The 12108-nt window shown below is 51.9% G+C and overlaps 1 long non-coding RNA gene across 1 annotated transcript; it reads left to right on the forward strand.

Annotated features, from left to right (window-relative positions):
- The first annotated feature begins 8539 nt into the window (after positions 1 to 8539).
- Positions 8540 to 9302, forward strand: LOC135302285 (uncharacterized). Its single transcript, XR_010363988.1, has 3 exons — positions 8540 to 8723; positions 8857 to 9012; positions 9169 to 9302. It is a non-coding gene; the product is annotated as an uncharacterized LOC135302285 (long non-coding RNA).
- The last annotated feature ends 2806 nt before the right edge of the window (positions 9303 to 12108 follow it).

Raw genomic sequence — 12108 nt, forward strand, 5'->3', positions numbered from 1 at the left:
GTGACTGTGCATGGGTTACTGGGCTCATTTCACAAATACAAGGGCTGCCCTCAGTGTGCAGACACTGATCCTCTCTGTCAAGCCCTGCATTTTTGCACACAAAATTCAGTGCATCCCTTGGCACACATGCTTTGATACTAAGAGTTTGCCAGTTTCCAGTTTTCTTATTGAAAATGACCCACACATTATGCTGAATGGGACTGAGAGTTACATGAGTTCTTATAGCTCCAAGGGCCAAAATTGGAATTACACAGTATTTTGTTGCATTCTTAATGGTTAATGTAAAAGACTGCAGGGTTCTGTTCATTCTATGTGAAACTGACCAATTGCCACCAAGTGTGGAAGTCTTTTTCAAATTCCTTTTTGGTTTCATTTTTAGGCATGATTTAGTTAATTCTCATGGCAATTTCCCCAGCTCTCCTTTTTTAAGTTTTCCTGAGATTACAGACCACAGCCACACCTGAGCTTGTCTACATTGAAATGCTAAAGAAATGTTACCCTGTAGTTTTCCCATAAAGCCAACGACTGCTGGAAACAATCCTGCTGTGTATTGTTGGCCAGGGTGGTTAATAGGTTAGCTGCCAGGCTGTGGGTTTGGGCAAGTGTTAGCAGGGCTGATCTGAGAGGAGTTTGTGTCTGTCCAATATAAAAACTCACAGTGCTTCATTTATTAAGACTTCTTGATCAATAGAATTTCATATTCCCAGTTCAGACCCAAACCATCCCCTTAAGCCTTTTTTAGACCTATGATTTGGTGAATGGGAATGTATCCATGTCTCCCAGCCTTTTAGGCTTTGCTGTATGAATGGGTAGTATTGCTGTTTAATTTTGGATCTTTTAGCCTCTATCTTTACCTCCAGCTTTTTCAGAGAGTACTGTGGATCTAAAAGCAACAATTGTTCATTTGTTTTTTTTACCACAGAGTGAAAGACTATATTATTTCACATATGGGTCCCGTGCTATGCCATTGTTTGCTAATGTAAAGCTGTTTGTTTTAATTTTAAATGCCTATTGTGTGACCCATTCTGTTTCGCTCCTTGTCGAGTACCCAAGACATGGTAACAGGTTTCTTCAGATACATTGCCTGCCTTTAGGCAAGCGTTTCAGAAACCTTCAGAAACCTTACACTGGCCCCTGGTAGTATTACAAAGGACACTTACTTTACTAAAGTTCCCAGTACAAATGGCTGAGTATTCTGAGTACCTCAGCCCATAAGAGGATGTAGTTGTGCTGTCAGGAGTCCATGCATATCTGGGTTGCCATCACACAGTCATGACATTGGGCATGATATACCCTAACAGGATGATTGTGCTCCCGGCTTCCCCTCCAACTTGACTGGTTACTGTTTCTGATGGCCTGGAATATGCCAAGAATGAAATTCAATTCTCAAAAGCAAATCCTCTGTGAGACCTGTTCCATGTACTAAGCATACCAGCAGGATGGTTTATTATTCTAGTGGCACAAGAGCTGCCTGCTGGAAACAATATTTGTTGGGTCGCATTCCTGGCAGGCTCAATTCCTGTATCTCTGTGTGATGATGGTACTCCCACCCCACCTGTGCCCCACAGAAGAAGGGAACTATCTTGTGCTAGGTTATATTCTCCCCTTTTAATTTGCATAGCACAAAAATCCTGATAGGAATCACATGAGAATGGATTCACATGCTGCTTGTTAGAAAGGTCACGGATGCACATGGTCACTGCAGTAATCTCATCTAAAAGAGGTTTGTGAGTTTCAAATTTACACGCCATAGAGGTCCTGCTTTCAGGTGGAACAAGAAAGGCCAGCATGGAGTCAGGTTTTCCTCAATCTTCAACTGCTCGGTCATTAATCCTTAATATGGCGTAAAGTGTTTTTACCTTATTAATCCCCTTTAGCCAATTAGGTCCTGAATAGTTTTGAGTGCTCCATCTAGCAGGATCTTGAAGGCCAAGGAGATCATGATGGTAGTGACAGTCATCTACTGTGCCTTGGATTCTAATCAGAAATATCGGGAAGATGATGATGGTGTGAAGTGCATCTTGGTTTCTTCTGTTCTTTCTGAGGTCCAGTTGTGGACTCCACTTGCCTTTTCCAGAAGTCTTTTAATTCTGGAATAGTGTAGCCAGTGTGCTGAGAAGGTATCAGTGAAAGGTAAAAGGTATTTAGAGCCCCCTTTTCTTGGCAATTCAGAAAAGTCAACTTGCCAGTGCTGTCCAGGATATTGTCCCTTGTCTACTGTGCCAAAGTCAACTCTAGTCCTATTTTGTGGATTGGTTCTGAGACATTATTTCACACCCTTGGAATACCTGCTTTCCACTAGAGTACAGGTTGCATCTTACACTTGTCCTTCTCAAATAATTATGTAAGGCATCCCCTTCCCACTGTATACAATTATGTTCATCCTTAATTAATTTTCACAATGCTCTTTCAGGTATAACTGTCTATCCCTGAGGAGTTGCAAAAAGAATATGTTTCCGTTCTGCTCATAAATTCCTTGCTAATTCTAGATCTTCCTGATTCTATGACATACATCATTGTCATATTCTTCCTTACCTTTGGGAATTAGTGCCCAAAACTCAGCATGGCTTTGTTCTGCTGCTCTTTTTGCAACCTGTTACCCCTTTTGGGGTCTGTTTCTCCTTTCTGATGTCCTTTGCCATGCATAACTGCAACCACTTGAGGTAATAGTACCGCCTCCAGCAATTTTAGGATTTCTTCTAAATGCTTAATTTGCTTTCCTTGAGCTGTCAATAGTCCTTTTCTTTCCAAACTACTTCATGGCACGTATTACTCTGAAGGCATACTTGGAATCTGTTCATATATTGATCCTTTTTCCTCAGGCTGGTCAGAAGATACAGGTTCAAGTGATTATCTCTGTCTTCTGAGCTGACTTGCTCTGTGCTAATTATATATCCTGATTTTCACTGATCTGCTCTTACAAAGACACTCCCATCTGTGTACTGAGATTCTGCTCCTGGATTTGGGGTTTCTTTAAGATCTGGGCAGCTGGAATAAAGTGACTTCATGGTTTTGATACAGTCATGCTACAAAGGTTCCTTCTCTGTCTGGTGAGTGACCACGAATGCTGCTGGATTAACTAGAGAAGAGATTAGTTTGGTAATACCACATTGTTCCACCAAAACTGCCTGATGTTTAAGCAATCTGGAGGGTGAAAGCCAACGCCCACCCTTTTGCTCAAGAATTGCTGCTACTGAATGTGAGATAAATACAATTATTTGTTGACCTCGAGTGAATTCTCAGGCTTCTTGGATGTTTGAAACAAGAGCAGCAACTGCTCACAGTCAGGCTGTCCCCTACTCACTTCATCCAGTTGTTTTGAGAAGTACACTATTGCTCTCTTCTATGGGCCAATTGTTTGAGCCGCTACAAGGACTACAATCTCTACGCCCCCTACACAACAAACAAGGGATCAGAGGGTTACAAGGAGCATAGGGCATCAGTCACTTTGCTTTCCCTGCCACTCCCGTCATCAGAAAATGGAAATGCAGGTAGAGCTACTGCACTTGGTTCCTGTCAGACTGTAAGTCTCATTCGAGTCAGAGTCACTCTGGCCTTTCTCACCATCTACTTCTTCCTTGTCCCTCACCTGCCAAGCCCCTCTGGGTGACAATGCAAATGCAGTTCCACATATTCACACTCTTTCATACAACACAAAAGGGTACTTAGGGGCTTTCCCACAAACTAGAAAATTGTCTGAGCGCTTAAGGTGCTCCGAGCATCCAAAAGATATCATCCTATTGCTGGAAAAAATTCCCAGCTACGCTGCCAGGGACCTATGTCCTCCAGAACCTTCTCAGAATATTTTAAGTTCTCTAGACAATCAATTTCAATTTCCAATCTGCAAGACCATTGTCCTGGTTCGGGGCTTGTTTGGGACATAACCCCCAAAGGGGCTTCTCTACAAAAGCAGCTCCAATTGCCCCTCCCCCCTCCAACCGGTTTGGGAGAAAATATCTCCTTGTAGAAAAAGTGGAAAGAAACCTCTTTATTAAACAATAGAACCCAAACAATATTAAACAATAAAACTTCTCACTACTCCAAAAAAAAAAAAAAAAAAAAGGCAAACTCAGAACAGTCCCCTCCCCGGGTTGCAGCTCGGCTCACTCAGTCTCTGATCAGTCCCTGCGGTGCTGGAAACGCCGCGGCCCAGGCCCGGCCAGGGGGCCACAGGTGGAGCTGCCGGTGCTCTTCTGGGTGTTCAGTGCAGAGCAGGCTTGAACAGGTCCAAGAAAAAGGAAAAATCACAGTCCAGGGAACTTCTTTGCCTCAGCTAGCTAAAACTAACTAAAAGCAAAAAATAAAAAAAAAAAAAAAAAGGGAAAAAAGGAGCTCAGTCCTGCTGTCTGTCCATCCGCAGACAACACAGTCCAGGGGCAGGAATGTGTAGGAGTGAGAGCAGTCTGAAAACAAACTGCGCGCTTCTTCCCTCCCTTCTTCACTGTCTGGAAGAGAGTCTTACAGGAGTAAAACTTATTATTCAGTATAAACAGAACAAGACGACTGGGGATAAAAGCATCATATAGTCAACCCAGGACAACCATACAACGCTGTTTCCCTCTGAGACTGTGTCTCCACTTCTTGCATTCTTAGCGATGAACCTTGGAATGCACACTCAATTTTCTGACTACTTCTACTCCAATTAATAGCATTCCATCCCCAAAGGAAAAAGGTAACAGTGTTGAGCACATTCCCTTCCTTATCTTCACATAAGCAAAGAATAAACGATGTTGCATTGACAGATTTAACACATGGACACACACATGATATTATACCAGACTTAATAAATTCTCTAAACCAGCTCCCAATCCAAATTCCAGCCACATTTAATCAATGCCAGTTAGCATACCACTCCTGAACTCTGGGACTCTGACCCACCAAGGGGACGCTCACCCCTGACCCGGGACCGTGTAGGTGGGACTCCCTGTGCCACCTGTGCAAGGCACCCATCAGACTTGAACCCACATGGTGTGAGTGAGCTGTGTAGGCAGGGGCCTCTGCGTATGACAAACGAGTGAGTATTGCTTTATACCACGGGTAACAAAGGAACAGAGAGAACAAATGCGAGCGGTTAGTGATAAAGAGTTTTTCCATATGACATACTTCACATCCTTGTCTGTCCCAGCATGGATCCAGGGTCTGTGGAGGCACCAGTTTCTTGCCTGTGGAATGTTCTTCCTCCCCCAAGAGGAAAGAGGCAGCTGGAGGAAGAGCTTGCCAGGCTGCTCTCCATCCTTTAGCAGCAGCCCTGGGTGAGTGGAGAAGTCCCAGCCGAGCGCAAATGTGCCAATGGAACAGCCATGCACAGGAAGGCTCGGTGGGAAGGATGATCCAGGAACCATGGGCCTGGCAGCCTGAGCTTGCTCCCGGGAAAGGCCTTGGAGCAGATCCTCCTGAGTGCCATCCCACGGCACGTGCAGGCAACCAGGGGGTCTGCTGGAGGCTGGGAAAGCTCTGCGGAGGGACAGGGACAGCTGGGGTTCCTGGCGGGGTGTTGAGGGCTCCTGTGCGGGTGTTTGGAGGGGTTGGTGTTGGGGGGCAGGTTGGGAAAGGAGTTGTCTGGAAGGTGAGAGGTCTTGGCCGGAATTGGAGTCAGTTTGAAGGCAGCATCTGTGGTTTGGTGCAACACTGGTTATGGAGGGCAGAAAGGACAGCTGTGACTATTTCTGTTCATGGTCCTGATTCTCCTGCAGGGAAGAAGAGGGGAGAGCTGTACTTTATTGGCCAGTTAGATATCTCTACCAGGGGGACGACTGGCCCTTTTGCCATCTATTCATTTCATTGGGCTACTTTTGTAACACTGAGTGGACTTTCATTCTTTTAGAGCTTCTATTCCTTAAGTGAATGAGGATATTATCATCCATTCATTGAAAATCATTTGAAAGCAAAGAATGGCCTTCTGTTTGCCTCTGTGTAGTGTTATGTTTGTAAAGTGACTCCCAATGCATGACATTAAGGCAGATGAGATGCTGCTTTGAGATGGGAAGCCAATTTCCAACTGTCATGTTCTCAGTCGATTGCAATTGATTGGGGGAGTTTGCAACTTTTTGGAATTACTTCAGTTGAGAAATGGAAAGTAAAGCTTTCCTGAAGTGAGGAGTCTTTAATGCCAGATTTTTCCGTGTTGTCATGGTAAAGATGCTTTTGTGCTGAAGGAAATTACTTCAATAAGAAAATAATTTCAGCATGTAGTAAGAGCTTCTGACAGCAAGTGGTGCAGCAGTGCTCCAGGTGCTCCTGCCAACAGCCCCTGCAGGGAGGAGCACAGCCCCCAGTGCACGTGGGCTTTGGCTCCCTGTGGCACACAAGCCCCCCGGGGCACAGGTCTCTGGGGCAGGAGAGGGGCAGCAGCGCTGCCAGGGCTCGGGGGGTGGCAGCTCTGCTTGGGCGGGGACTCTGCCACACCTGCTGATGGCAGCGCTGCCTGGGCCCCAGGGCTCAGAGCAGCATTGGTGCCCTGGCCCACACGTTCCCTGTGCCTGTCACAGCCGCGGCTTTAGGATGGCCAGCAGCCGGGACGTGTCCCAAGGAGGCCGTGCCAGCTTCCGTGGAAGGCCCCGTGCCCTTGCCAGCGCGGCTGCCTCGGCAGCCCTGGGGGCTCCTTCTGCTGCCCTGAGCCTGCAGAGCAGGGCAGCGTTTGCTGATGGGCTGAGCCCTTCCTAAAGATCCTGTCGGGCTGCCTTAGACACTTGGGGCCAGGGATTCCTTCCAACCGGGGCCACTTTGGGTGGGCTGGGGGCGGCCCCAGGGCAGGTGGCAGTGTGTGCAAGGGCCCTTTGTGACACACTGCAGCACAGTCAGCGTGGCATGGAATGGAGGAGTGTGTCCTTTGTGACACCTGGTGACATAGGAGCTGGTGGTGACAAGAACACTCCACAGCGCTCGGAGCAGGCGACTGGACAGGCCGGGACAGAGCGGTGCTGTGAGGAGCCCCCGCACAGCGCACTCGTTCCTGTCTGACCTGGAGCTGTTCTGAGGTGTTGTTCCTGCAGCTGACCTCGAGGTCAGAGCAGAGGACCTGGTGACCTGTGGCCTTCCGAGGCTTCTGTTTGGCAGTGCCCTCGAGGGCAGAGCGTGTGACTTGGTGCCCCGGAGCTTTTCCAACGCATCTGTCCTGCAACTAGCTCCAGTCACTGACATGGAGCAGAGACCCCCGAGAGTACCCAAGCTGCCCTGGGTGGAGGAGGAGGAAGAAGGCCCTGGAGCTGACCCAGGACAGGAGACAGAAGAGGTGGTGCCGTTCCATCCACCACAGGAGGGTGAGTGGCAGAGCTGGGCCGTAGGACTGGAGACTGCAGCCAGCTTGGCCCCATCCCGTCCCGTCCTATCCCATCCCATCCCATCCCATCCCATCCCATCCCATCCCATCCCATCCCCGGGGCCATGCCCATGGACAGGACGGAAGAGGGCCCAGGCAGACACCCCGCAGTGGCCGTGCTCCATCCCCCTGGGGCATCCCGGGGCTGTCCCTGCCTGGGGAGCGCAGGGCTGGGCTGTGTTCTCCGGCCTCTCCCGCAGCCCCTCAGCTCTGGCTGTGCTCGCTCTTTGCCAGATGCAGCCGTGGAGCGCACACAAGAGCAGCAATCCAGCCGTGGCCGCTTCCGCAGAACAGCGCAGGTACCTGCAGCCATGCCCACCTGGGCTGGGCCTGCTGTCCTTGCTCGGCCGAGCACCGTGTGTGGAGCACTCCATGGAACATCCCTGGTTCTTGCCCTTCTCCTACAGCTCGTTTGCGAATTCATTAAGAGTGTTCGGCAGGAAGAGGCCAGGGCCATGGGCATTGGGCTCCGAGCTCACTCAGAGGTCCTCAGACAGGAGACCAGTGCCACCCTGCTGCATTTGCTTGTGGAGAATGGTGTTTCCAGGCTAGATCAAGTAAGCAGCCTGTGGCCAGGCTTCCATTCCCCCATGAGTCACATGGCGACCCAAGCCACGTCAGCTGGTCCCTGTGAGCCTTTGAGGCCATGGCATTGCGGTGGGAATGGAAGCACTTCTCTGGGTGCACTGGGGACATTGCTCCCTCTGGCATCTTTCCAAGTCTTGCCGTGCCTTCTCCAGGTGCACTACCACGCTGAGATGTCTCCCAGCTCTCTGCCCTCTTGTAGGTCCTGCCTGGGACCTGTGCTGCTGCCTGGGCCCAGCCCTGTGCGGTTCCGGGCTCCTGCTGGCCGGGTGCCCTGTCACTGCCTTCTGCCTTTCAGGTCCTCGAGTGCCTGGACTTGAGGGAATGCAGAGACAGTGTTCTGGAGATCATGTCGAAGAACCTGCAGAGCAAATACAGGGAGAGGCGTCACTTGGCACTCCGAGGAGTCACAGTGGCAAGCAAGAATCCCTTGATGGTGAGAAGGGGGCAGTGGCTGAAGCCCTGCCAGCAGCGTGGGGCTGGAAAACGCTGTCACTTGGGCTTGGCTGAGCTTTGGGCCCTGGGGCAGCTGTTCCCAGCTCTCCTGCCTCCCGCTTCAGCTGCCCGAGTGCTTCAGGACAGGCTTTGGCCTCTAGGCCCTGCTGCAGCAGGGTGGCATTTCACAAACTTGTGTTCCACACAGGCTGACAAAATGTGGAGCCTGACTGAAAGTCTTGTGGAGCTCCTGCAGGAAAAAGAGAGCGACATGATCAGGATGACCATTCTTCTACTCAGATATTTATTTCTGGATAATGGTGCCCCAATACCCACCTCCATCACCCTGCAGCTGGCTGAGGCGCTCCTGCCACTCTTTGACCGCGTAAGGCTCTGTGCCCACAGCCACGGGCACTGGCTGCTGCCCGGGCACTTGGTGCCCTGTGGAGATGCAGGCCTGTGCCCTGCTGGGCCCGAAGCAGCTGATGCTGAGCTCTTTTGTTCTTGCTTTCCTACAGAATGATAGCCAGGTGCAGCTGAGCTCCATGACTCTATTTCAAGAGATGCTGGAGTTATTAATGGAAGATGGAAAAAAGGCCCTGAAGTCACACGTGTTCCAGAGCCTGCTGCCACTCTCCTTCCACTGCCATGATGAGAATCAGATTGTTGCTGAGGTGAGGACTTGTGGCCGGCTGCTGTCTCCCTGGCAGGGGGCTGGGCTGCCTCCTGTCCTGGCGCCTTGCAGGCTGCAGCCTCCCCCAGGCTGTGGCTTTGGGATGCTCCTGTGCCCTGGGCTGAGGGGCCATCTCCACATCTCTGCTGCTCTCCAGGCTTCCCGGGAAACACTGCATTCTTCAGCCAGATTCCTGAAGAGGAGGGATATCGAACAAATGCTACAGGTGGATCAGACATGGAGGTTTGGCGAGGCCCTGGTAAGGACGACTGAGAATCCCCAGCCTCAGCCTGGAGAAGGCCCCTGAGTGCGGTACTCAGTGTGCGGGGCTGGCAGCTGTGCCCCTGCCCGCTGCTGCACCCAGAGGCCGCGCGGGCTCTTCTCCAGGCTGCTGTGGGCCCGAGCCGGGTGCCCATGGAGCCCCGGCGCGGCGGGGCTGCGGGGCGGCCCCGCGGCTCCCCGGGCAGCAGCCGGCCCTCTGCCCCCTGCGGAGCCCGGCGCCAGCGGCTGCTGGCCGCGCCTCAGGGCTGTGCGGGCAGGGGAGGCCGGGGCTGGGCGCAGGGAGCGCCCGCCACAGGGGCTGAGCCCGCGCCGAGCCTTCCCTGCTGCCGCTCTCTGCAGCTAGCGGAGGACACGAGCCGAGCGGCCGAGCAGCTGCGCCGGGCCCTGCGCTACCTGGAGAGCCCCCAGGAGCCCCTGCGAGAGGCGGCCATCAGGTTCATGGGTGAGCCCCGAGGCCGGGCTCCCTCTCCGGCCCGCCGCAGCTCGGCCCAGCCCTGCCCGCTGCCCCGGCAGCGCCATCCGGGCCCGGCGCCGTGGAGCCCCGCCTGGCCCGGGCGCTGCTGCCGCCCTCTGGCAGCCGTGCCCTTGGGCGGCAGCGTGCGGCAAGGGCCCGGGCTGAGCCCTGCCGGGCCAGCAGGGCATATGGCCGCAGCGCTGGCAGCGCCGCTGGCAGGGAGCTGTGCCGCTGCCGCCGTGACAGGCTCTGTGTTCACAGGGATGGCCGGCCGGCACCTCAGGGGGAAGATGGAAGAGCTCCAGGTCATCTGTGATGGTGAGTGAGGGCAGTGGGCTGACAACTTGAGCTGGCCATGGGGGATCTGCAGGGCCTGCCCCATCTGCAGAGGTCTCTGGTGCCTGTGCGGATGAGGGGTGGTGTGGGCAGAGCACACTGAGATTTCAAGGGCACATAGGGTTTCGTGGCCAGCAGCTTTGGCCTGTTCCCTCCTGGACATGGAAATTGCCGCCCGGGATGACCTTCGCAGGGGGCTCTCCTCCGCTCCCCACAGATCCAGGATCTGACCTTGGTTCTGTTGCTCTCTCTTGCAGCCCTTGAAGAAATGGCATTTGACAGCAATTCCGCCATCAGAAACCTTGCAATTGAAACTGGGTTCGTTCTCCAGGCCATACAGAGAGCTCCCTCCTTCACATGGCGTAAAGTGAAAGATCAATTCCTCAGTGCATGGAAGAAACGGCCTCGTCTCTGCCGCAGAGCCTTGCTGTGCTGCTGGAGCTCTGTGGAGGGCTGATTTGGAAGGCTCTGTCTGCTGGGGCCATTTGAGAAGGATTTTCTTTTTCTTCAAGATTTTTGTTTTCTTTTTCTTTTTTTTTTCCTTTGTTTTTGTTCAATGTGGCATTCACGATCTCTGAACAGAGAGGGACATAATTTTCTCTCACAGGATTTTTTTTGGAGAAGCAGAGAAGAAGAGAAAAGAATTTTTGTCTCTACTTGCTGCTCCAGTTGTTTTTGGACATATGGAATAGTTTAGAAAGATTTTTTTACCTGAAGTGATTTTTCAGTTGGATCCTGATGAGGTTTTTTTTTCCTTGGCAGTTGGGAAAAAGCTGTGTCCTGACTGTCTGGAGACAATCACGGGTTTTTCTTTAGTCTCTTTTAGTATCTCTTTAATATAGTCTAGTATAATGTAATGTAGTTTAGTTTTAATAAAGCAATTGTTCAGTCTTCTGAAACAACGGAGTCAAATACCAATCATTTGCCGCGTTGGGGGCTCCCTGCATTCGATAAGTGGTGACTTCTGACGTTGGCTGAAGAACCAGGAGCTGGATGGATCCAACTGGGTTTGCAGGTGAGGCTGAACACGAAAAGGTTTGCTGAACACTGACGGAGAGTGTCCGGTGTTCCTTTGGTGAGTCACAAGATGGGAGATGCCACTTAGACCTTGGACCCTGCGGGACCCTGCACAGCCCGTTGTGGCCGGTCACTTTGGCTTCCTTGAGAAGGTACCGTTAACCCTTCTCCTCCCGACAATAGCATTGCCCTCCATGAGAAATGGAGTGACGGTTGGGAAGAGATGCCTTCAGAAATGGAAGTTCAATTTTCTCCATTAGAGGAGGACACTATTGGAGTGTGGAGGTTTCTGCCTCTGCACTACAGAATTCCTGTGTTGGAGGAAGATGTCTATGAGTTTTTCAGATGGGCAAAAGCTCATGGGTTTTCATGGACTTGCAGTTCTCGCTGGATTCCAGGGCTTGGCAACCCCTGGATCTTGACTTTTGGAGGAACACATGCGGGCTGAGGAAATTTCTTGGGAGTTCCCGCTCAGTGCATCACTTTCCTCCATTGTGAGGAAGAGAACCTCGTTGGAGAAGCGCCTTACCCCAGGCTGGTGGCCATCAGGCCCCTCGCCACAGCTGGACCAAATTGTCCAGGGACAGTCTCCACTGGTTTTCCCCACCTGCATGGGGCGGGGGGGAGCAGCTTTGCGCATGGCTCAGAAACAGCTTTTTTCTGTCTCCCTGGAGCATGCACAGGAAGGACCAAAGCCTTCAGCAGCTGCGCTTTATGGGTCAACAATTATTTTGAGTGGAGCAGCAGTCATCCCTTCTTCATCACTTTCACCAGAGCTGGAGGGACTTTTGCCATCTCCATCCCCTCCTTTTTCCCTCAGTGTGGCGTGTGGATCTGCCCCGCCGCTGGATTCCCCCGCCTCTGTGCCCCAGGAGAGTGCAAAGCCGCCCCCGCCCCCGACAAGAGAGCGGACGGCTCCGCGACGGCAGCCGGCAGCCCCATGCTGGAGAGCACATCCAGTCCCCCTGCATCGCGGCCAGCAATTGATTTCACGACATGGGAGCCTGC

Source organism: Passer domesticus, chromosome 6, assembly GCF_036417665.1.
Source record: "Passer domesticus isolate bPasDom1 chromosome 6, bPasDom1.hap1, whole genome shotgun sequence".
Taxonomy (NCBI): Eukaryota; Metazoa; Chordata; class Aves; order Passeriformes; family Passeridae; genus Passer; species Passer domesticus.